Source organism: Polyergus mexicanus, unplaced genomic scaffold (assembly GCF_030449975.1).
Source record: "Polyergus mexicanus isolate NDT 795.1 unplaced genomic scaffold, iyPolMexi1.0 SCAF_16, whole genome shotgun sequence".
In the NCBI taxonomy this organism is placed as follows: domain Eukaryota; kingdom Metazoa; phylum Arthropoda; class Insecta; order Hymenoptera; family Formicidae; genus Polyergus; species Polyergus mexicanus.
In genome coordinates, this window is record NW_027223336.1 from 3,231,201 (window position 1) to 3,255,949 (window position 24,749).

Genomic DNA, 24,749 nt, shown 5'->3' on the forward strand with positions numbered 1-24,749 from the left:
TTTAATTTTAGCCGCGAAGCTTTAACTTTGCCGTGTCATAGGACAAAGAATATGGCGCGTTGCACTCGCGCCAATATCCACCCCTCGAGTCCCCCTCTTTCCCCCCTTTGCGTTCCCTTTTCGTCTCGCCGCGACGCGTCTTTCGCCTCCTCTCGTCGAGACGCGCGCATTTTGTCCGCGTTTTCCGTGAGATATCTACGATGAATTTAATACCAATTATCTCTGCCTTCCCAAGGGAAGACGCTCTTTGTGCGAAGATATCGGAAACATTTTACCGAGAGAGAAGTTCAGAAATATGTGCATCGTGCAGTTTTCTTAATTGTTGGTAGGTCGATCGCTTTGTTATCTATTAGAAGCTAGAAATGCCTCGGGAAAGAATTGGCGTCTATAATTTTCATGGATATTATTTCAAATTAATACTTATACGAAACTGTTAGCGAAAAATATTATCGCAATAATTTGCATTATTTCGCGATGAGAGAAATTATATAATCAGATTGTCAGACTTGAACTTCTCGTTTGATCAATACTAGCGGCAGAAAGGCAAGGTTTTTCTTTGACGTACACAAGTGTTATATAGTATGATAATTTATTAAATTTATATCATTATATTTTCTCTTATACTGCACAGAGAGACGTAATCGATATTAATTTTACTTTCTAAATGAATTTACATTCTGTGAGATGGGAAAACGCAACTGTATATAAGAGAATATCCTTATACATATAATTTTACTGAGTGTGAAATCGCGAAGGCATTGGACGTTCTACATATCTCTCAGCCGCGAAATCGCGCTGATCGATATTACTTATGCGCGGAATGCAAAGCCGCTGGGAACGAGGAAGCACGTGTTTAATATGCGGCGAACGTACTTGATATTTATTCCGACGATGAGATAGATTCCTCGCATTCTAAAAGTTGATGGGCGAGTTGGCGCGCGAATTTTTCGCGCGAGCGGCAACTTCCTCTTTTCCGACGCGATTGCGCGCAGTCAGGAAGTTCGCCGCCACGCGCGTTATATCGAGTTTGTGATACGAGAGGCGATGACGTAGATAATGCATGCGTTCATCGATTAGACACACGTGGAGAACGTAGGGCATCGTGTATATTCGCCGAGTATACACAAAGTAGCTACGTATATCCGACGAAGCGCGAGATGTAACGCTCGCGGCTGAACGTTGGAAATTCCAGCTGGAAAACTCTCTCTCTCTCTCTCTCTCTCTCTCTCTCTCTCTTTTTCTCTCGCTACACTACTCGCGAAAGCTATCGGCTATTCGAATTAAAATCTAGGTAATTAAAAGAGCACACGTGCAGAACGGGAATAGCGCTCTCGCCGTTGCTCCGAAACATAGTTTGTTTGAATATGTACTTTTGAAACCTCAATTAGCTTCGGATTCGATACGCGTACAATCAAGTTCTATCTTTGTCAATAATCGTAAAGTCATTAACATACTCTAATCGTTGTTTATTTTGATATATTTTCAATTGTTTTTTAACACGATATTCTAGAAATAGAACTAATTTACGTAAATAATTTATAAGGAAATAAAAATAAATATTTCTGCATAGAACTTTAGTATTAGAATTTTTCATGATGTGAAATTCGATTCTGTCAAATTCAACATTGACCTTTTCTATAGCGCGGAAAGAAACAAATACTACTCAATTTTAATCCTAAATTCTATTCACGCCAAATAAATGATTTTGCGTTCGATTAACCGGCACGAGTCGTCGCTACAGCGAACGAAACGACGACATAATTCAGCGGAGGAAGAAGTCATGACACAGTCGCACGTGTGCGCGCGCTCGGTTGGGGATGCTGGCCCTCCTGGACTGTCGATGCGTACGCAGAGAAAGAGAGATAATTGAAGAACAAAGAGAGAGTCGTACAGAGCGCGTATATGCGGGTGAACCGAGAGGAATAAAGAGAGAGAAAAAAGAGAGAGAGAGAGAAAGAGAGAAGACGCGCAATGAGGAGAGAGAGGGAAAGAAGGGGGAGAAGGCGGTTCGCAGCAGCCGGCCGCGCCGTCAGCTGCCGACAGATTTATCGAATGGCACGTGCCGATCCGGAGCAATGTCGTTTTATACTTTTCTGTTTTCTCGGCCGAGAGAGCAGCGTCTCACCGAGAGGGCTGCAAAAAGTCCCGGCAGGATTGTCGCCGGTCGGCTCTCCGCGTTCCTCCACCCTCTAGCTCCCCTCCCCCTCCTCTCTCTCTCTCTCTTCCATCCCCTTTACTTCCATCCGCTTGTAAACGTGATCGGATAGCCCATTGTCGGGACGCGATGGTGTTCTTCCGCTTCTGACATTCCTCGATGATCCTCGCGGGATTCCTAGAGCTTGGCAGAGAGGGAAAGAGAGAAAGATAGAAAGGCAAAGAAAGAGAGAACGAGAGACTTATATGAAGCTGCCATTAGCGCTACGTGGACGTGACGCATTTCATGCGTGCGGTTATTTTTGGTCACGACGTACGTTCGCCGACGGTTTTAATTAACGTTAAGGGACTACGGCAGTCGGTATACGGATATATAGCTAAAATGTCAAGGTGATAGAAATTTGAAATTAAACTCGTATTTCGTATAGTCGTAACGAAGTAGAAGTATCCTCTCTCTCTCTCTCTCTCTCTCTCTCTCTCTCTCTCTCTCTCTCTCTCTCTCTTGTAATTTCGAAAGATCGAGTTTCAATGCTGCCGACATGTGTAGTATATGCTCTCTCTGAGTTTATTCGTTCGTAACGATGAAAATCCAATAACTCATGTAAATTACATTCAAAAGTTGACCTATAAGTATAAGAATAACAATTTCCCAATTGCCACTTTGCCGTATAACTGTCATAGTTAAAATTTTCGACTATTTTCAATATGTAGTGAATCCGATACGAGATGTATTCCACGATCCATAAATCCAGCACAGCACTCAAGCGATATTATATTGTTCGTTTTTATTTGAAGGATTCTAAAAATTGCCGCATTAATATTGTAAAATGGAATACACTGCACTCGGAGATACGATTTCGGAATAGATATGTTTCGGCGAACAATCGTTTGTCTTCGCAATCTCGGCGCGAATTTATCGAAGAACGGAGAAACATGTCAATTAAAATGTATTCGCAAGTTTAAACTGAATAATTGCATTAAGCGTTAAGGATCCGACTTGATCTGTCGAATTTCAAGTTTTTACCAAAGCATATGACGACGCCGGCGATGTAAATTTTATCGATTTCTGATAATTGATGGGACGAACTTTGGAAATATCGCGCATTTTCGCATGCGAATTAATATTTCCACGGATCAATGATGTCAGTGATAACCAGCGGAAGAACCAAGATGCAAGTAGAATGAGAAAAGGTATGGGCGGAAAGGGGTGGGTGAGAGGAAGATGGGACGAAAGATTTTGCCGATGGAAGAGAGAACGCGAGAGCGTATTAAGAGTGACTTAAATTAATAACGCTCGCTATTTCGGAGTCGCTTCCAGGCACCGCTAACCCGATTAGCAGCCGAATGTAGCAGCGGCGAGAGCGAGGTGAGAGAGATAACGCGGGCATAAGTAATTCATCGGCCGATCTCGCGGCGTGACTGGCTTTACTGGCTATGATAGTGGCGCAGTAATTATGGAAACTTCGACGTTACATCAAGCCTTTATAATTGGACGGATATATCTCTCTCTTGCCTTCGGATTTACGAAAGGAATGCTGCGAAGGGATGCCGAGGGGCGGGGTAGATTCGGTATCGCGAATCGTATTATGTCACGTCAGTCACGGTACATGTCTCTCTCCTTCTCTCTCTCTCTCTCTCTCTCTCTCTCTCTCTCTTGCATCGATTTGATTTATTCAACGTGGCTCCATTAAATAAAATAACTCGGTTCATCGCTTAACGCCGGTTAGCCGTCACTTAACGACGTCATTTTCGTCTTCCAACGCTGTCGAGCGAAGACATCATGTCGCGTTTCTCTCTCTCTCTCTCTCTCTCTCTCTATCTTTCGCAAAGCTTTTGTGTACCGCGATTATTTCAATTATTCTCCAAGAGACGTGAACTGAATTTACGCGAAGCGTTATTCGCGCTCGCTTCCAATCGGTTCTCACGCAATCACCAATGTATTTATGCAGAATGGTCCCGGATTTATAAAATATATTACCGATTAGTTATTTATTATCGAGTATCTTATTAATAGAATATTATTTGATAAAAGTTGATTCTTATGAATTTTCGCAAAATATCATAAATTATCACTTTTTTAAGATAAGATACGGCCGACGTTTTAACAGAATTTCAATTTGACAGCTAATTGACAAGATATTTAATGTTAAAAATTAAAATGCTGCGACGAGTGTTGGTCTTTTATCAAATTTACATTAAGGGAAAATAGTTTTCAGAGAGAGAGAGAGAGAGAGAAAACTATTACAGAATTTATAGGATTCATGATAGGATTCATTTGAAGAATTTAAATATCGCGATGATTGTATCGTAGACAAAGCTCCTCGAGCTTTTTTTTTATGCTAATGCGATTACGAGAAGTTAATGATTCACGATGATGATTAAATGTAAAATCTCTTGAACGATATAAATTGACAGATTGCCGATTGGTAGATAAAATATAATAGAAATTCGCGATACACATGTTATCTTTCTAATACATTATTAAATTCCTTCTATTTAGAGTTTATTCATAAATAATAAGATTTGGAACAATAATCAAGCTTAATGTGTAAATATTTATAGGATATACAAATAATGAGGAAGCTTTATACGGGGAGCACAAGAATATTTTAAGCAAACGATAGAAAATTAGATAGAAAATTCTAAAATGTGCCATTACAAGAATTACGACTCTGGAAAAAACGCGTATATATTCTATGTTATTGAGTAGATTTGCTTTTTTTCATATTTTACGAAAAATTGCTGACATTCCAACGTAAAATGCGATGAATTAAATTTATAATTTTTGCAGGATTTTTTTCGACCGTCACTCCCAATGCATTGTATTGCTCAACAAGCGCATATTACTAATCGACGCGGAAAGTGATGCCATTAATGGGTGACATGACGTCATTTTCGCGTCACGTTCCATGCCGTCAAAATGCCATTATATATTCTCTCTCTCGAAGTTTTCTTTCTTGGAACTGGCGGAAATGGTTCCCGCGTGATTCTCTTTCGGAGCTTTGAAAGAAGCACATCCAACGAATATAATTTCATAGAATGTTTATTTTCTTTTCGATTTTATACAATTTCGATTTTTTTTTTTTTTTTTTTTTTTTTTTTTTTTTTTTTTTAATATATATATAAAACGGAAATCATTATATTCCCAATTTTTGCATAAGAAACGTTTTGCTCTTGTATGACACAGTGCGCGCGATTTTAATGAAAATTATCCAGACAGGAAACGATTAACGCCAAAGAATGTATTCACTGATATGTTGTGAAGAAAACTGGTTGGAAACGCACTCTGGAATTTTGCGCGGCACCTGATTAAACAATCCGAACTCCCCATCGATTCGGTCGAGGCCGCAATCGAGATTTCTGGATCGCTAATACACCGATTTTGCGGATCTTCGCGGTACAATGCTACATCGCGAGAAGATATAACATACAAAAAACACGCTAACGTCGTTCTTTAAAAAAAAAAAAAATTGCGCATTATCGCTGACTCCCGTGTTATCGGGAAAAATTTATAATGTCGAATTAAATGCGAATTATATTGCATATTACCTGTTAAATATTACGTGTGCGAATTAATGAAGGTACGTAGGAATAATTAAAAAATTAGGATCCAACGGAGGGAAACAGACAGTTCTGCGATGTCCTTTGAAGCTTTATGATATTTGGCGCGATAAATATTTTATTTACACAATTCAACGAAGAATTCAAGAGAAAGAATAATCACTTTTGTAATTTGTTTACGTTTAATACGATTTCGATCTTATATGGCAAATTCTTATATAGCAGCTGCAGGGTAGATAATTACTTATTGTTTTTCTGTGACGTTACGGGTCTAATATTAAATCAAAATCTTATTAATCTTTATCTTAAAATTCTTTCTGTGAATTCTAACGCGATACATTTAATATTAAATAGAAAAAAAAAGACACAACTTTTGTAAAGTATTATGTGCCGTAGTATGGTAAAATACAATACCTTTTTTATAATTTTAACATCAAATTCAAAATTGTGATATTTTAAAAGCCAGAATTATATTCAACATTATGAGAGTTATGAAAAATGATTTCTTTTTTTTTTTAGAATTTGACAAACAAACCGTATTATTGTGATGATATATAATTATCTAATCTTGCCACTATCAATTCATCCCCTTATGCTTCTATTTGCCATTCCTCCTATAAATTCCTTAGAAAAAATGAAATTAATATGATGTCGATGAGTTGAAATTTCGATGCTATAGATACACGAAGATATATTTGAATGTGACTAGAGTTTTAGACAGCAGTTTATACTAAAAGCGAAGATTATTAACTTTTTTTAATTGTTTCAAACTCTTGAATTATTTACAATTGATTGCAATTTGTTTTTTTTTTTTTCATCGCTCACATTTAAAATTCAGTCTATAATTTATTAAATCCATTTAATCGCTAAAAGTGAATCTTGCAAATTGTGTATCTATTCCATTCTTAATTTCCCAACTGTTGAAAATGCAAGCGTAAAAGACACATCCTTCTGTATCTGTAACATCGAAAGGTGAACTCACCGAGGTTATATCGATTTCATTCCTTGATCTCTCGATCACAACGAGTAGCCGCCATTATGGCGCGACCATCGTCTTCCTCGTGGTTGTTGCCGCGTCTTCACGGTCGTCGTCTTCGTCTTCGTTCACGCGATTGTCTTGCTCGTTAGCTTAGGTTAGCCATCGTCTTCGTCGTCGCCATCGTCGAAGTTGGCGCCGTTGGTTGGGTGTCGTTGGAAGAGAGGTGGACCGTTCTTGCCCTCACACCAAGATCACTCATGCACGCGCACACGCGCATACGCACGTACACATACACACTCTCCATCTCTTCTTCTCGTCGCGTCCCTCCACCCTCTTACGGCGAAAAGGGGCGCTACTATATCGGTGGTATTTTGGTTTTGGCTCGGCTCGGCCCGCGGCAGTTCTGGGAGTGGAGTTCTAAAAACAGCAGAGGTAAGTCCTGCCTGTGTGCCGCTGCTGCTACTGCTGCTGCTGAGCAGCTGCCCGCTTTGCTTCTTCTTCGTCCTCATCGTCGTCGCCGACGACGACGCGTCGCGGTCTCGCGTTCTCTGCGATACCCGTCTTCGTCTCGGGGCAGCGTCGTCATCGTCCACCGGTCGTCCTCGTCGTCGTCGGTATCGGCGCCCTCGTGGTTTCCGCGTGACATCCTCGTCGCGAGCGCGAAGGCTTCGATTACTTTCTCGGAGAGAACGTCTCATTCTTCCCTCGTCTCTTCTTCTCCCCCTCCTTCTCTCGATCTTTCTTTATCCCGAAGAGAAGAAACCGCGACACTTTGATCGAAAACCGAGCCCGCGGCACTTTTGCGACTACCCGCGGCGATCGTCTCGCCGTGCCTCTTATAATATACACCCGCTCTCGCGCTTCCGATGGCGGTTTACTAATTCAGCTTGCCGCTGCTACCCAGAACCCACTCGGTCTCAACCTTCTTTTAGGCACCACCCTGCCTCTCTTTGCCGCGTCGCCGTCGCCTCTTCTCGCCCTGCGCATCCCCGGTATCCACGGATTTATTTCTTCGCGCGCGGGAATTATTTTTGGTGTCTTTTCCCGCGGTTTGTTAATATACGCTAGCTCGCATTCTCCATCCACCTCTTGTTCGTCCTCTCTTGCTCTCTCTCTCTCTCTCTCGTGTCATTGTGTACTCTATCATATTACTCACCGATGTGATTATTCTCTTTCTCGCGCCAAAATTGTAACGGCATGTCTTGCGATCTGCCGTTCGCACTTTTAGTCGCTTTCATGTGAGCATTGCACGCGCTTTAGTCTATCCGACAGGACGATCAACAAGGATCGAGTCTGACCGGCTCTGCGGATCCGGAGTCGACTTCAATCCAAGATTGATGGCTGTTCCTTTCTACCTCTTTCCTTCTTCATCTTTGTTCGCCATAGCGAATTACGTCGCAACACTAGCTACTATCCTCCGACTTGTGATGTCGCGGAATCGCTGCTTCATCGCTACGTAGTTTCGACATTAGTTCTCGGAAGCTGTGATGAAGTGGAACTAGCTCGTTGAAGTTTCGCGTAGAGGGCTTCGTCGTCGTGCTCGATAGATGTATTGGTCTCGGGTGCTGCATCCAATCGCGAGATGTCTTACTCTTTGCTTTCTTTGATAGTTAACAAACCCAACTTTGTTTCTCTCGATGCGAAAATAATGCACTTGTAGTCAAAACTTTCTTTACGCGTGTCGTTTTTAATGACATCGTAGCCTTCGATTTATCCCGAGGGATCTATAAATCTGGTGTCACAGACACGCCACTGTGGTATCACAGGCGAAGTGGACGACTTAATGTGGCCATTATGTGAAAAAAGTACAAGTTCTTTCAGATAATTTTTTAAAGAAAAATAATTTCTATGTATATAATATTACTACGAATAGGCGGAATAAATTATCAGATTAATTTAAAGGAATATCTGTCTCAGATTCAATCGCGAGAGATCGAAAGCCATAGAATTCTGAAGCTTGCAAATTCATTAGCTTGCGATCCAGATGAATTTGCAAATTTACAGGTCCATATTTGCTGCGAACATGCGCGCGGCGCGATCGTTTAATTTAATTTACTTCCAAGTAATTTCAACCGGAACACAAAGAGCTCTCTGGAGCGCTAATAGAAATTTCTCATATTATCATTATGCAATCCTTAATTCAATTTCCAATTTCTACAGACCGGAAATCGGCATGCGAATTTAATCTAATGTTTCCTGCGTAGTTTAATATCGCAAATATATTCGTATTTTATAATATTTTAATAGTTAATTGGGGTCAATCTGATCATGAGAATTGAATAAAATCAGGAGAATTGAAAGGGAATGTCGAAGGACAGAGAAATTTCAGCAACAATTTCTAACAATAAAATTTATTAGAATTGGAAAATTACTTATCTTGTAACTTCTTGTTTCTTTTCTTTCAGAAGTGAGAGAGAGAGAGAGATAAATATTTTTCTAAAATATTTATACGTATATAGATATCTCGAAACTTTTCCAATATTACTTATTAGCAACCGTGATGTGTGTGTTATACTGCTCATTAATTTACAAATATTTACAGAAAATTAAATTTTAATAAGAAAATACTTTACATTATTCAATACACCAAATTATTTATTCTGATATGAGAACCGTTGTATGTATTTTTGATTGGAGAATTATTTACGGAATCTGCCTACGTGGAAAGAAGAGATCGCTACGTATTATTTTTGGCAAATGATCCACGAATATTTTGCAAAGTTTTATAAATTAATGACAGCTATCATTTTTATGCCGATCTTTCTCTTAAAAATGAAATAAATTTCCTAACTTCTTCTTCGTTTTCTTCATTAATGTCTGCTTTTTCTCCACGCACACACACAAATTCTTTTAAATTGAAACATTAACTATATTTTCATGAGATTGTTTACGGATTAATATGGTAATTATTATAAAGAGATATTATATCATTCTCGCTATTTTTTCGTGACGACCTCGCTTTGATCATAGATCAGCGAGTGTGGATAGTATCGATAAATTCTTACCGCAGTCACCTTGACTGGATTCTATCTGAACCTAGCTCTTTCTCTCTCCTTTACAAGCCAATAATGCAGAAAAAAACGCGGTTGGTGGGCGTACAACTTATTCCTGGTTTACCTTTTTTTTTTTTTTTTTATTTTACAGCGTGCTATTGCACGCCATGCATAGACACTGCACCAAAGTATACCCTTCATGCGTATTTTACACGCCTCGGTGCTCCATCGCGTTTCGTTAACTATAATCAATTGCTTATTATTATACCCGTATAATCGAATTAGGTAAATTAATTTCGATGTAATAATAGAGTTTCCACGTAACACGCATCTTGTTAACTTTTCGTTAGTTCTCTCTCTCTCTCTCTCTCTCTCTCTCTCATAAAAATATTAGATATGCGTTTATGTGTGTGTATGTATGTGTGAGAGAGAGAGAAATTGATATCATCTTATGTTAAATTATCTTTATAATACGGTGATCAGTATCTGAGATGTCAATCAAATTTTTGTAACTCCGCAAAATATTTCGTTATAATATGATATTTTGATATATTTATTTGATGTAAAGATTTTTATCTCGGTTTCCTTATATTATTATAACCCATTTATATTTATTGCTCGACTTACGCTAGTGTTTTCAAGTTAGTTTTTTTTTTTTTTTTTTTTTTTTAATACTTCTTGCTCTACTCTAACAATTTATCTTCTATACAGATTTGTCATTCGTATAATATTTTAAATTTCTTGTTAATAATTTTTTATATTTTATGAATTGATGCTATTAAAAAAATTTATTTTATATCATATTTATATATATATATATATATATATGTTTTCGCGAATGATATGGAATTTTGCATTTATATACAAAGACACATACAATACGGATAAACATTGCTAATTAGTTGCTTTTCAGAGAGATTGTTTTTAAGCTACTTTGCTGTAGAATTTGCTGTAATGCTCTTGAGACGCATTAATATTTCTTTGAGACAAGCACATACTTCAAATATAGTTATCTCGCGTGGATTAAAATCGTAGAAAAATCGATTAATCTCTTAATAATTTATGATGTTGATCGGAGATTTTTCGCTCGCAACGGAAATATATCCGGCATCAGCGGTATTTCTATGAAATTTTACATCACCCGGCTACAAACGCTACATATGAACAATGAACCGCGAGTCAGACCGGTTTGTCGGCGAAGTGATATCACGCTTAATTGAATCTGATGCGTTTCGTTGACATCGCGCGCCGTTAAATGCACGAGAGGTGTATATGTGACAGAGTTTTCGAGTTCCGTGCGCGTGCAAAATGAAGAGTGATGACTCGAAAATCCATCCGGTGCTATTTATATGCTCGCGTGAATTTGCTAGATACTCGGTGCGCGATCAATAACGCGAGTCAGATTCAATAATAAATCGTCTCGTTTGATTTTTTTCGTTTTTTTTCGCGACATTTTCTCGCGACTTGTTTCCCCCCCCCCCTCCTCCGTCGCTCGTTACTCCGTGACTGATAGCTGTATCGTCGTAAATCACGTTTCAGCGGATTCGACTTTTAGTGATCGCATGCACGCGCGCGCGCCGCGACCGAGACCGATCTCCTCGTCCCCGTCGACGAAACTCCGCCCGGTCTTGCTCCTTTTCTTTTGACCAAGTGCCAAATGCGTGCCGACGCGGCCGAATGGCCGGCGCGCTTTTGCCGAGACCCTGAGGAGAACCTCTCGTCGCGATCCGCGTTCGAGAAGATTCAAAGACGCTTGCGAAACGAGGAGTTCTGAGGGATTGGGGACAGAGATGGGACTTGGGCCGACATCTTAGACGATCTATATTAAGATTCGAAAGATGCGCGCTTCTTAAAAGATTCATTAGTTCCTCCCATCCGTCGATATTGAAAAAAATATATGTTTTCGCATTTTGATTGAAAATTTTATATTTCTCGATTTGATGTAAAATTCTTGCTTTTGCAGATTTTTCTGAAAAATGAAAAATCGGCGAATGCTTAGATTATCCTGAAGCTAAAAATAAATTTGCTATTTATAGATAAATCGCTCTCTAATAACATTGCTCTCCTTTAAATTGAATTAGATATATAAAATTATATGGCCGAACCATTTTTTGTCTTATTACAATAATCTGTTTTGCTATCTTACATGAAAGATACAGCGCGCGTATTCTGAAGTTCCTCATTTCTCAATCAATGGATTGATATTCAGCGAGTTATTGGCGACTCTCTGATTTAATTAATACTTTGACAACGAACTTTTATTTTATTAATATCTTCCCGTTAATGATAATTATTAATAAAGAAGTGCGTATTTGAAATACTCTAATAATCATGTTACATTTATCTTGATAATTTGAAATTAATCCATCTATTGAAATGTCAAACAACCATATAGACAAAGCATATAATTAGACCACCTGTTTACTAAATCACGCTATCCTTTTATTATTCATGTGTCATATATTTCTGCGTTGAGTATACATTAATGTTTCTGGTTTTTTTTTTTTTTTTTTTTTTTTTTTTTTTTTTTTTTTTCATTTGCATTTGCATTTGCTATACATTCACCATGTTGATTATTTAAATGTGTCACGTTTTTGTTACGAATAAAAAGCAAAATTCAAATAAATGCAAAATGAATCATATTACGCGAATGAAACATGATTATCCGGAAAATTGACCACAGAAAATTCACGAAAAATGAACGAAATCCGTTTTTATTCTCGTCAAAAGATATTAATTCCTATTCATCTTTACGTGTTAATCGTTGATATACAGTAGTAATTCATACACACTCTATGCATAAGGTCAGGTCATTTATAGTCGTTACCTTGTTCTGTATCGCAATTTTTCTCGTTCCCCGGTTGATTCGCTATATGACTTCATGCCTGCCATACCTTTCACATCGAAATATCATTAGAGTTACTAAAGTAAAGCCGAGAAACAGCATACATATTGTTTTGCGTAAGTTTATACTTGCGCGAAACAGAAAAAGAAATATTAAGAGGCTATTCGGAGAAAACAAATTTTCAAAATATTTTCCTCTTCTACGACCCGTGATTAATATTGTCTGCGCTCTGTTTGAGGCTTTCTTGTACGTGATTATTTACGAATATCTATGTTATACGTATATTTATGTTGAGTAGCGCGTCTGTCGCTTCTATTTTCATCGCAACGGCACAATGGGATGGAAATTAATCGAGAAAATCGATCACTCTTTGATTCGCATCAGTATCTACTGCGTGCTATCGCAGTAAAACGCAGTGAAGGGTTAAACGTAGGCAGACGCGCTAGCTTTAACACACGTGACACGTTCTCGCGTTACCGACAATATGTGAACATTCCGCCCACGTACCGTATATATCGTTTCGTTAAAACTCTCTTCGTTACCCTCGGCGAGTTCCCTCTCAGCCATTGCTCCTCGCAGGAGCAAGATGTCCCTTAGAGACCCGACTCGAGACGACGGGCAGGCAGGGTGAGCGGATATCCGGTATATGGCAACAGACGCCTGTCTTGAGTTGGAGTGTGTTGCGCAGAGAGAGGGAAAGATAGAGTCGTTCGTTAGTGTTGTTGCTCTGTTGCTCGGACGGGTAATACGAAGTATGGTCGCCACCTGGTATTTTCGTTCGGCGCGAACGAGCCTTCGAAGTCTACTTCTTCCATGGGAAGTCGAGGTTTCTTTGCTTCTCCGGAAGGAGAGCTTTGGTACCCAATCTAGAGCGCGAGCCTTTTCCGGCGAGCTGTTCGAATCGCTCGACAAATGATTTTCTTATATGACATTAATCTCGTAACAATATTTACTTAATGTCGAAATTTGTGGAACAAAACGTATCCAATTAAATCTTTATTGAGGAAATATAATATCAAATTAGTAAAAAAAATTTTTATTATGCACAGACATAATTATTTTTTTTTTTTTATTTACGTCACCAGAGTAATAATAAAATAGACAAGTTCCAGAGTTGTTTCCTCTAAATAATTTTTTCACCGAGCTAAAGAAAGAGAGAAAACAATTTTTCTTTTCTCACGATGGATTACATTTGTTTTTGTAAAGAAATATAGGATTAAAAGTAAAATTATTCCCCTATAATATGTAATAGTCTTATTTTTAGAAAAAATGTATAAGAAATGTAATTACATGAATTATTTCTCAATGAGGTAAACTTTCTGATATATGTGATTCCACATCTACTTTTATAAACTCAAAATCGATAAAATTGCTTCGCTCCGCAATTTTGCTAATCAACGAATGTTGTTAATCGTCGATTTGATTGAATGCACAGAGTAATATAATGTGAAGTGTCATGATATTTTATACATATCGCACCTGCTACATCCGTTCTTCTTTCTTTCTCTGTCTCTCTGTTTCCTCTTCTTTTTCTCTACAGATTTCAATAATTATTCTTATGTTACACTTATAATCTTTTTCCTTCGAAATGTCTTTTTAGAAATATCTCGTGGTTGGCGACGATTCCGTTGCTCTGCTGTTTAAAAATTACGCGTTCCACTGAGTTATCCGCGAGTGAGATTTTCCATTAAAGATACAACTAAACTTTGAAATACATCAGGTACTCGTGATATATTCGAATAGGCTAGTGTTTGAATTAAGTATTGAAATTGCTGAATTAAACATATATCAATCATATATCTATTTTTGTATGTTTAGCATAGAAATCTTTTCTCTTCGAGTACACAATATAATTAATTATCGGAGAATTATCTTTATAAGATTAATTTTTTTCAATATTAGATTTAATGCGCTTCTTAATTTGTATCTCAATATTTAAATTAATGATTGATATTGACTTTTCCCATATATTCTTTTCAAAGAAAAAGAGAGTAGAATTTAATTTAATTTCTCCTAAATGCTTTACCGCTATCTCTCATTAATTACAAATCTCTTCTTCGTTTTAAGATAGCTATCATGAAAATGTTAATTAACAAAAAATCTAACAGACAAAATAAAATTCCACATCTGGACAGATTAAAGATTTTCTCATGGTAATATACAAGCAAATTTTTATTTCATTTATTTTATAAATGTGACGTATGTTAGAATAGAAATCTGAAACCTTATTTTTCAGATTTAGACACATTAATATTTTAAGAAATATTACGTATAATTCATTGTGAGAAGTTTTTTTTTTTTTAAGTTTTAATCAGAAAGGAATTCAAAAAATCTAAAAATACGATTTATATCTATGAGCTAATTAATTTTGATCAAACTCAGGACAATTGTCGATTAAATACAATTGAAACTAACGATTCAAGATTTTATTATTGGAGATAAAATTAATTATTACAGCTCGCGAGAAGCATTTGAGACGTATTTGAAATGCATAAAGAATCTATCTACATATCTGTCAATAAGTCGTATAATCAAGATGATGAATTATTTTACCGAATCATGAACGTAATTGATAACGTCACACGATGGATCGCTAATCTGCAGGTCTGCACGTCGATCGATTTGGTGCGATGGAAGTGGCGTTAGCTCGCATAAAGAATAATTGTTTTGCAGCTTGAATTTCGACAACCCCGTTGTCCAACGTCTATTTTCGTTTCGCGAACTGTCTCGCTCTCCATCATTTTCAATGCGCTGCTATTTTCGATTCGGCGCTCGATCGACCAGGTCACACGGTTAAGCGCGGTTCATCCGATAATGAAGATGGACTTTCCTAGATTTTCTTGAAAAATTTAATATCATTGCTACTATTGGTTGGTGCTGCGAGTTCAGCGATGAGAGAAAGAAAGAAAGAGAAAATGAGATATGCGTGTGTGTGTGTGTGTAAAAGAGAAAAGAGTGAGAGGGGGGGGGGGAGGCGTTAGATACGGGAGGAGGGACTAGCGAGAGGGATGCTACTATACCATATCGCCCCGATATTGTTATCGATCCCGCCGGTCGGAAGGTATTTGTTACGTTCATTGTTTTTCCTTCGCACCGTCGAGCAAAAGAAGATCACGAGGGCCCCAGGCGTCCCTTTTACAGTGCTAAGGTATCCGCGTCCATCATCTCCACCCGTTTTCTACGCTTTCTCTTTTCCATCCCCGTGTCCCCCTTTTTTTTTCTTCGTCCTTTCCCTTTTCTGGCCTTCTGTTTCTGTATCCGCCAGAGTTCCCTCTTTGCCCACTTTCTCGGCTCTCTTTACGTGGGCGTTTTAACACCGAAAAGCGGCTCGTATTACATTCGAAACGAAAGAAAAAGAGAGGTAGCGTAAAAAAGGAAGGATTTATTAAAAGATACTTAACGGTGAGCAAAAAAAAAAAAACAAAAATCAAGAAGAATAAAAATTAAAGAATAATTACAAGCGCTTTTTATTCAAAAAGTCTGCCGTAACGAAGATAAAATAAATAGTTAACGGATATGGAGGGTATTAATTTTTTTTAAAAACCGAAACACCAACTCTAAATAAAATGGATTATAAAGTAAAATAAGCAAAGTTATGATATATACAATACGTAATATAATATGTGCATACACAATGTAATCCTATATAAATCTTCTAGTGCAAAATTTGTGTTTTATATTCATGAATCTTGTTAATATTATATTTAAGTATAGCTACTTGTGCATCGCATCATTCATAAATAATATAAGTGATATTTAAAAAGAAATGATAAATGTTATAATTTAAATATTATAGCTTATTTTACCTTATATTATATTATTATACTATATAACGAGATTTGAACCCTATTTCTATATCTCGATTATGCATTTGAAAGAAATTCAGTGGTGACAGGCGACGAGAAAATCTGTCGGTGAATTTTCAAGAAAGTTTATCTTATCGAATTAAAATTATTCGCGGATCGCAGTAGATGGGTGTGTATTCAAAGTGTGGCGATAAATCGATCGCGAGGAATAATTTTAAGCTTTTGAAATTTTCGAATAAATAGTATATATATATTGAGATATAGTTGCTTTTTTCCGCCTAATCTCGGTCATGCGCGCGCAAACATATCAAAATAGTAATATTCACTTAAAATAATATAATGTCAGTCGCGCGCTTCGTCAAATCTGAGAAAGAATCGTCGATCGAAATCTATATCGGTCGACTGACGGAGCAAAAGCGACGTTACTTTTCACATGGCTCTTCTCGAACGCGCTTGATAACCGAGTTATAATACTCGTCTATTATCCATGCTTCGCTCTTAATTTGTCATTTCCAACTGAATGGATAGATATATTTTCTTTCCCGAAATTGTCATTATAATGTACGTACGCAATCGATCCATCTGGCACGTTGATTCGTTCCATCTCTTGCATGGCAGCCACACGCATAACTTATATATCGCTTAATTAAATATCCCTGTTCGTTGGAGCATCAGCGGACTGCTGATATTTTTCGATATTTTATACGCCGTACGAGTACGGGAGCGAGTATGATATATGAGCTTTTTGCTTTTGTTTGTTGGATCCTGGCTATTGCACCGTGAATTTTTGCATCATGATTAAATTTCTTAAATCTGGAAAATATTAAAATATCAAATGAGTACTACAATAATCAAATATGTTGATGTAAATATCCTGAATGTTAATAATTTACAGTATGTTTATTAAGATATTTTCATATCGATGAAAGATGACAAGACATAAGCCGAATAAAGATTAAGACAGAGAAAAATAAATTGCTCCTGAGTAATATTTTTGCTGTATTTTAATAAAATATAAATAATTTTACAGCTCGATATTACTCGGAATAAGATGTGATAAAAATACGTTTATTTCGCGGACTAAAGCGGTTAATCGAAATAATTAACTATCGAATGAATTTTAATTATGTCTCGCTAGTTGGAAACTGATTAAGTTCACAAGCCAAAGTATCATTTAGCGAACGTATAACGTCAACCCAGGGTTGGGAAGTAACGCGTTACTTGTAACGTCGTTATCGTTACGGTTACTTTTTTTTCGGTAACGATCGTTACTTTTTTTCGTTACTTTCGTTACTTTACGGTAACGAATTAACCGTTACTTTTATCGTTATTTTTTGGTTCTTTATTATCTTATATCTATTCGATAGATGTATTTTTTGAAAAATATTTTGTGGCCTTCTATCATAGGCTGCATTCTGATAGTCACTGCCAGTACTGAAAAATCTATAGTAACGTAAATTATAGATTTTACAATACTGACAGTAAATATTAGGATGCACTCTTAATAATATCAATATTTCTCTAATCAATATTTAAAAACAATGTTTGATAAAAAATTTCGACAAAATTGAAATTTATAAATTACAATTTAAATTCCTGTAATGATAAGTGTATTAAAAAGTGAAGGTATTAATATAAAAAATTAGAATCATTAAATAAATTTAATATAAAAAACGCTTGCTATATATAGAGACTAATTTAGAGTTTTTAATTGTAACGTAGATTATTACATTTAATATTGATTATTAAATAATTTTAATAAATCTAATAGCTTATTTTAGCATTACGAAAGACAGAAACATAACGGAAAAGTAAAACGAATCGTTACTTTCCAAGTAACGGTAACGGTAACGCGATACTTTTTAAGATCAGTAACGAGTAACGGTAACGAGTTACTTTTTACAAAAAATAACGGTAACGGTAACGCGTTACTTTTATAGAGTAACGTTCCCAACCCTGCATCAATCTAGCAACCCGATTATCTTCTACGCAGCGCACGGCATCGCGTTGCGTATCTCTCTGTGTGAACGTATATTGTTTCTGGGCACGAGCGATCATCGTCGACCGCGAATCCATTTTAGGGCTTATTAATTATTAATAATCCGTCTTCCGTTTCTCGTGTCTTCTCGCGCCCGCTCTCGGCACGAGATCGATAGGTCAGGACATATTGAGCACTCGCCTCCTCTCTCTCTCTCTCTCTCGACGGGTTAGGTTGTCCAATCTCCTGTAGGGGGACAGCTACATTGCAGCTCATGCATAATGTATTACGATCCGACCTGGAGTAGATTTATATTTACCCCCGTGCTGTTGGCGATAATTCGTTAAATATCGACAGGCATCGCGCGAGCTTTTTACGTCGACACAATATTCGATATACGAATGCGACGCGCGCGTCTCCCCCTCTCTTTCTTCTTTTTTTCTCTATGAATCTCCGTCTTATTGTATCGTACAATCCAGGGTAGAGAATGCAACAGTTGTGCACGCGAGTTGCCTAAATCAAGTTTGTCGAACGCATGCTATGCTTACGATCGACTTGAATTAATCTCATCGTCAAAGTAGGTGCGTGTCATGATTTTTTGAGATCCAAATAAGTCATTTTACATAACTCGTATCATCGCTAAATTATACGATAAAACATATCTTTGTACACAAGAAAGTTTACGTATTTCATTACTTAATAAAGAATCCTAGTATACAGCGTACGTCTCTTCTCTCGGATTCGTTTTTTATTCTAATGAAGAAAAAGGAGGAAAATGCAATCTTGGCTACTCGCGAAGCCAATTCCGAGATATTAATGGCGTATCGTAAAATGTGGCTGCGGAAAGGTACGCGTGTGGGTATTTTGATATGTTTGTCAGGGCAGATTTCTCTCTCATACAGATTGTTATTTTATCATCGGCCGTCTACCCTCGATGGATGGACCGCGAGTGTCGGCGACTCGACTGACGTATAACCGCGATACTCGATATCATCTTAGCGCATCGCGACAATTTCAGATGGAAATCGGGACGTTGGTTTTAAATGTCGATCCAAGCTTCTCGAAAAGACTCTGTCAACGAGCGATTTTAAATAGCGTTTATCCCTTCTCCTCAACTGACATGTGACTAATATTTAATTATTTTCTCGCCGTTTGATTTTATTTTTCTATCTTTTAAGGATGTCTTTTAACAGTATGTAGTTGAAGCTAAAAATGGAAAGATCATTCGTCTTTTAGATGAATTATGTATTCTTTATATGTGTATACATTCTGCAGATGATTGATTACATCAGGAGAATTTTTGAGATATTGATCCTCGTCTTTATAGCATTTAATCTTTGCATTCTGCAGATTAAAATTTAGTTAAAGCGAAAAACAGGAAATGAAATTTTCTTATTTATACTTTGTACTCCTCGAACGTGGATGTTTTACGCACTTGCAAACTTGAATCGGAAAATTGAGTTATTCAAATTATTATGACGTATATCCTCAAGCTTCTTCCCGAATAAGCGATCCGATCTCGAAGGAAATGTCGCAGATATGTTTTTCGCTGAACGAAGAAAAAGGAAGAAGAAGAAGAAAAAAAAATAATAATAATACGCGCGACAAAAAGTTTACGCGGAAATCGGACGCGTGGATAATGCCTTAAATAGAATCGTACACCTGCATAACGCGCACGCGATGTATGAGTTTAGTTTGCCGACGCGGTCGGTCAGTCTATAGCACAATTGTTATTTTCGTCTCGACTCGGGCGTATACACTTTGTAACGGCGCGCGGCGACTACGTATAAAACGTAAGTCGATTCTTGAACCGTGCCGCCGTTATATTTCTAGCGGGCGAAATATTAATAAGGCGTAAAGATGCCACTTTTGCGTAAACACGCCGGCCTATCGCCGGCCGAATCGCGCGCATCGACTGACGCCAATGCACGCGTCCAAGTGCATTCGTCGTCATTGCCTTCTCTATCAGTCTCTCTCTCTTTCTCTCTCGCACACGCGACTCACGCACACATACGCAAGCAGAACTTCATGGACGAGAGGCAATCCCGTATTTTTTCTCTCCCTGTCGTTACGAGCGATTCTCGTAATCTTCGTTGTTAATTCCTCGTTTCGTAATCGCTTCTTTTTCGCGATATGTGAAGTGATCTTCCAGCCGCGATCAGATTCTTTTGCTCTTTGCCACGCGTATCTGCCGAGAAATATACTACGCCATGAATTTAATCATCGTTTGACGTTGTACGTTGCGAAGGTACGTTACAAATTACATTCAGAGATGATTGCCTGGAAAATCGCAGATTATTTACTACGTACCGACTTGAGTCTTGTGTGTTTGATTTCTCCTCATTTGTCTACGCTAGCGTTCATGTTTTTTATCATCTCTACGAAGCCTTCTCAAAGATCTATTAAAAATGTCGGATTTTTTTTTATCGTTGTCAAACAACAAGGTAGAATTACAAAATATTGTAATTTTAATTATATCTAATTACATAATTTAAGTATAGTAGTTTGTATTACATAAGCATATATGGCTGAATCGTAATTTCATATACAAGATGATGATGATATGGATCATAAGAAAATATTTAATTTTATTTATTTCATATAATATATTATCGTAACATAATTTATTATTAACGAAAACTTGAGGAGATTCTCTGTAGTATTTACTTTTCAAAAAGCAAGTTTCTCAGTTAATTCTTACATTTGTCATTTGTCGCGGCAGAAATTTACGCATAATAAAATCTTGAAAAAACTATAGACATTAATATCAAACATTTATATGAATTTTTTTTTCATAATTCTCTATTTTATCTATTATATATAAGAATTATGGATAAAGTCAAGCGTAATGTCCATAAAAAAAATTAAAGAAACTGGCAAGATTGTGTCAAAAAATGACGCGCATCCAATTTTTACGAGCGTGTTGCGGGCCGTATTGTCGTTCGGAGCAACAGCATCCCGTTTGCCAACGCGAGTGAGAAACGGTCACGTCGCGCACGCGTCGCGCGCACCGATCAGCTGCGAGGACACGCGACGGCGCGCCGCGGAATAATACGACGGGGATACGGTTAGCCGCGAGTGCGAGGGAGACGCGATTACAGAGATGCGTCTCCGAGTCTAGAGACGAAGTAGCGACGGACGATGCGAGGTGGCGCGCGCGACAAGCGACGCGATTGGCCGATCGACGGCTGACGTCCGCGACGTTATCGACCAATGAGCGGGCGCGCCGCGGCGACGTATCTCGCCTCACCGAGGCGAATTTCAGAGGTGAGGTGGACCGACTGGTACACGATTGCCAGCCGCGGCGACTCGTTTCCCCCTCTCGCTCGTTGACGCCGTTCCTCGTATCGCTCTACCTCTCTTTCCCTCTTTTTTTACTCCCGCGCCGCGCTCCTCCGTCCGTCTCGCTCGCACGTATATACGCACGTACACACTCCTCTCGCTCGGTTCTCAGCCCGACTTCCTCAAATCTTTATTTCAGGCTCGACCGCGAACTCGGGGCGAACTGGTCGAAGCGCGCGCGACCGCCCCGGTTTTTTAACCGTCCTCACGGCAAGCTTACCGCAAGAGGCTACTGCCGCCGCTGTCGTCGTGTCGCGCATCATCGTATATACGCGCGACGTACGTGCGCCAGGGCAGCACCCGCCGTCGCGGAGAGACGACGCGTGTCTAAATTTGAATACGCTCTGGCAGCGTAGATAGAGGAGAAGCAGTGCCGTCCGCGCGTGTTACACCGTCGGAGTCTCCGTCTTCGCCTCTCTTGTTCGCTGCCGTCATCGTCATCGTCGTCGTTGTTGCCACGCGTGAAAAGTATATTTTGAGAAAGACGCTCGCGCGCTCCTGCTGTGTGCATCTCTAGTCAACTTTATCTAGTCACCGCGATATACACACGTCGCGGATAAAAGCTAACTAACCTATCTAACGGCGCGCGCCACGAACGGAGCGAGTGCGATCACGCACGCGTGCGTGCGAAGTACGCACGACACGACCTAAGAATAATTCACGTCGCCACGACCGTTATTAAACCCGTACGTCCCTATAAATAATTGTACGCTCTTTTCGCCAATGTGATCGATCTTCACGCGAGGCGTGAAGAAAGAGAGAAAGATACAAGGGACTCGATTGCAAAAAAGTTAGCGCGATCCATCGCGATAGATCCTTTTTTCATTTTTCATCGATACGCAAGCCGGAGAATCGTCGACTGGCAATTATCAGTCGCCGATGATCGTCGCGTACAACGCAAGCATATAAACGCGCGAAGAGGAGGAGGAAGAGGATCCGAGAGAGTGCGCCAAAGAGAAAAAAGGCCGATAGAGAGACACGCGAGACACACGTCGACGGGAGAAAGAACCGTGAGTGCCTGTTGGTTGATCGTCGTCGTTACAGCAGCGGTATCAGCAGCAACGGCGCGAATTAGTGTGCGAGAATCCGCATCTGGCGAAGAGGTGGAGGAGAAGAAAGAGCAGCGGCGAGTTTTGTTTTGATCGGCAAACGATCGCGCCGTCTCGCGATCTCGCATCTCTCTCTCTCCCTCTCCGTCTCCTTTCTCCATCCCTCTCTCTTTCTCTGCCTCCGTGTACAAGAGCGGGGGTGTATCGTGGTGTGGGGTGATATCGATCGCGCGCGCGGGACCATTGACGTCGTTCTGGAGAACGGCGGAACGTTGTAATAGAGAGAAAGAGAGAGAAAGGAAAAGAGAGGGATCGCGATACGCGCGTCTACTACGACGACGACGACGACGACGACGACGATATCTTGCATCCATCGCCGGCGTTTGCGCGCGTAAATCTCGTCGTCAGTGCCGCGCGCGCCTTCTTCGTCCGTTGTCCTTCGTCGCCGTCGACGGCCTCGAGCGAGATCGCGATCGCGGCGCCGATCCCGAGGATCGTCCGCTCGCTCGGCCTCGCTCCCGTTGACGCTCACGCGGGGTGAGATCGATCGATACGCGGCTCAAGAAAGGGACTCGAGTCGACCTCACTCTGCCGTCGTCGACATGCCCCGCTGATGATCCAGTAGTAGGCTGCTCGACCCGGTGAGTTTACCAAACGCAGTAGCGCGGCCGACGAGGAGAAAAGAAATATGTAAGAGGGATTGGCAAAAGAGAGAGAGAGAGAGAGAGAGAGAGAGAATGAGAGAGGTATGCGGGTGGGAGGAAACACTCTTTCGGTCACGGTGAATCTCCGAGTCGAGACTTCTCCTCCTTCCTCTCCCCTCCTCCCCATTATCCCTGTTCGTTAGGTATGCGTTAGTCTTCTTGGACGCTGTCCAGGTCTCGATATTCTTCTCGGCGGTCTCTGCGATCTTCTCGCGAAAACCTAGACCAGCCAAGACGTAGAAAATTCACGAGGATATCTGATTCGAGACGATTGTTCGCGGATCGGTAATCTTTTCATTCTTGGCGCGCACAAACGCACTTTTTATTCTGCGTCTCTAAAACTTATCATACGTAGCGTATTATTTGGAAAATATTATATTAATTTGGAAAATAAAATATTAAAACTTTACGCTCCTCCCGCAACAAAGACTCGTCTTCTTACAAGATTTCGACTGTGTATTAAAGTTGAAGAGAACCGTCGTGGAATCAATGGTAATTTGTGACGACGCTGAATAGTATAATCGCGAATAATCTAATCATATCGTCCTCTTAATTTAATACCTTCGATATTCTGCTCCTAATTCGACATCCGCAGTTGTCTTGTTCAAAAATGTCGTAATTTCATAATTATATTCCCAATTAGATTTATCACGATCTGACATTTTCTGACCAATAATCTCATCCGAATGAAGATATAATCCCGATGATGAAGATGTAATCCTCCCCCAGGATGTCATATTTATTCATATTATTTTTGATAGTGTAATTTGTAAAATATAAAAGTGATTTGGAAAACGATAAATTTTTATAGAGATAAAACAAAATTATTTTTCATAACTGTATTTTCGATACGATTAATCATTTTCGAACTGGAATTAATACTATGCTGATAAGACTTGTCTGAGAAACTTGTGTTCGGTAATTACATTGTTTACATACCCACATATACATTTGATGTACAGTAGTATAATTTCTTTATCTAATTTATAGCCAGAGCGCGCGTTAAGCGGAGGAGGGATTACATGAAATTTACATATTACATAATTTATAACCGGGATAAGGAGATTAATGATAGACGTAATACACAAAAAAATATAAAAGTCTGACATTTCTGAAAATTCGTGGAAATAATGGATCCCATCCATCGGATTCTCCACATTTCTATTTAAAAAAATCAATATTTTTTTATCTTAAGAATGCGAATTTTGTTTGAAAAGTCAATTGCGGCAACTTTTTCAGTTATAACTTTTCCAAAATTCGAAACAATAATTGTTATCATCTCGTATAACAGCTATTTTATATATATATATATATATATATATGTTAACAAACATTCGC

At 38.9% G+C, this 24,749-nt stretch overlaps 1 protein-coding gene and 1 long non-coding RNA gene across 7 annotated transcripts in view; one reads left to right on the forward strand and one right to left on the reverse strand.

Moving 5' to 3' along the window:
- The window catches only part of Mef2 (myocyte enhancer factor 2), a 69,025-nt gene that overhangs the window by 21,690 nt on the left and 22,586 nt on the right, over positions 1 to 24,749 (forward strand). The window contains exon 1 of one of the 6 annotated variants that reach the window (XM_070309050.1): positions 21,718 to 22,668. The exons of 4 other annotated variants lie outside the window; for them this stretch is intronic. The gene's annotated coding sequence lies outside the window, so the exon portion shown is untranslated. Of the gene's footprint in view, positions 1 to 21,717; positions 23,349 to 24,749 lie in introns of those variants that run through there. One more of the 6 variants, XM_070309048.1, reaches the window with a different exon arrangement.
- LOC138940290 (uncharacterized) lies at positions 14,972 to 22,253 on the reverse strand. The gene is made up of 3 exons (XR_011447973.1): positions 21,879 to 22,253; positions 20,627 to 20,715; positions 14,972 to 17,151 (listed from the first exon to the last, which is right to left on the reverse strand). It is a non-coding gene; the product is annotated as an uncharacterized lncRNA (long non-coding RNA).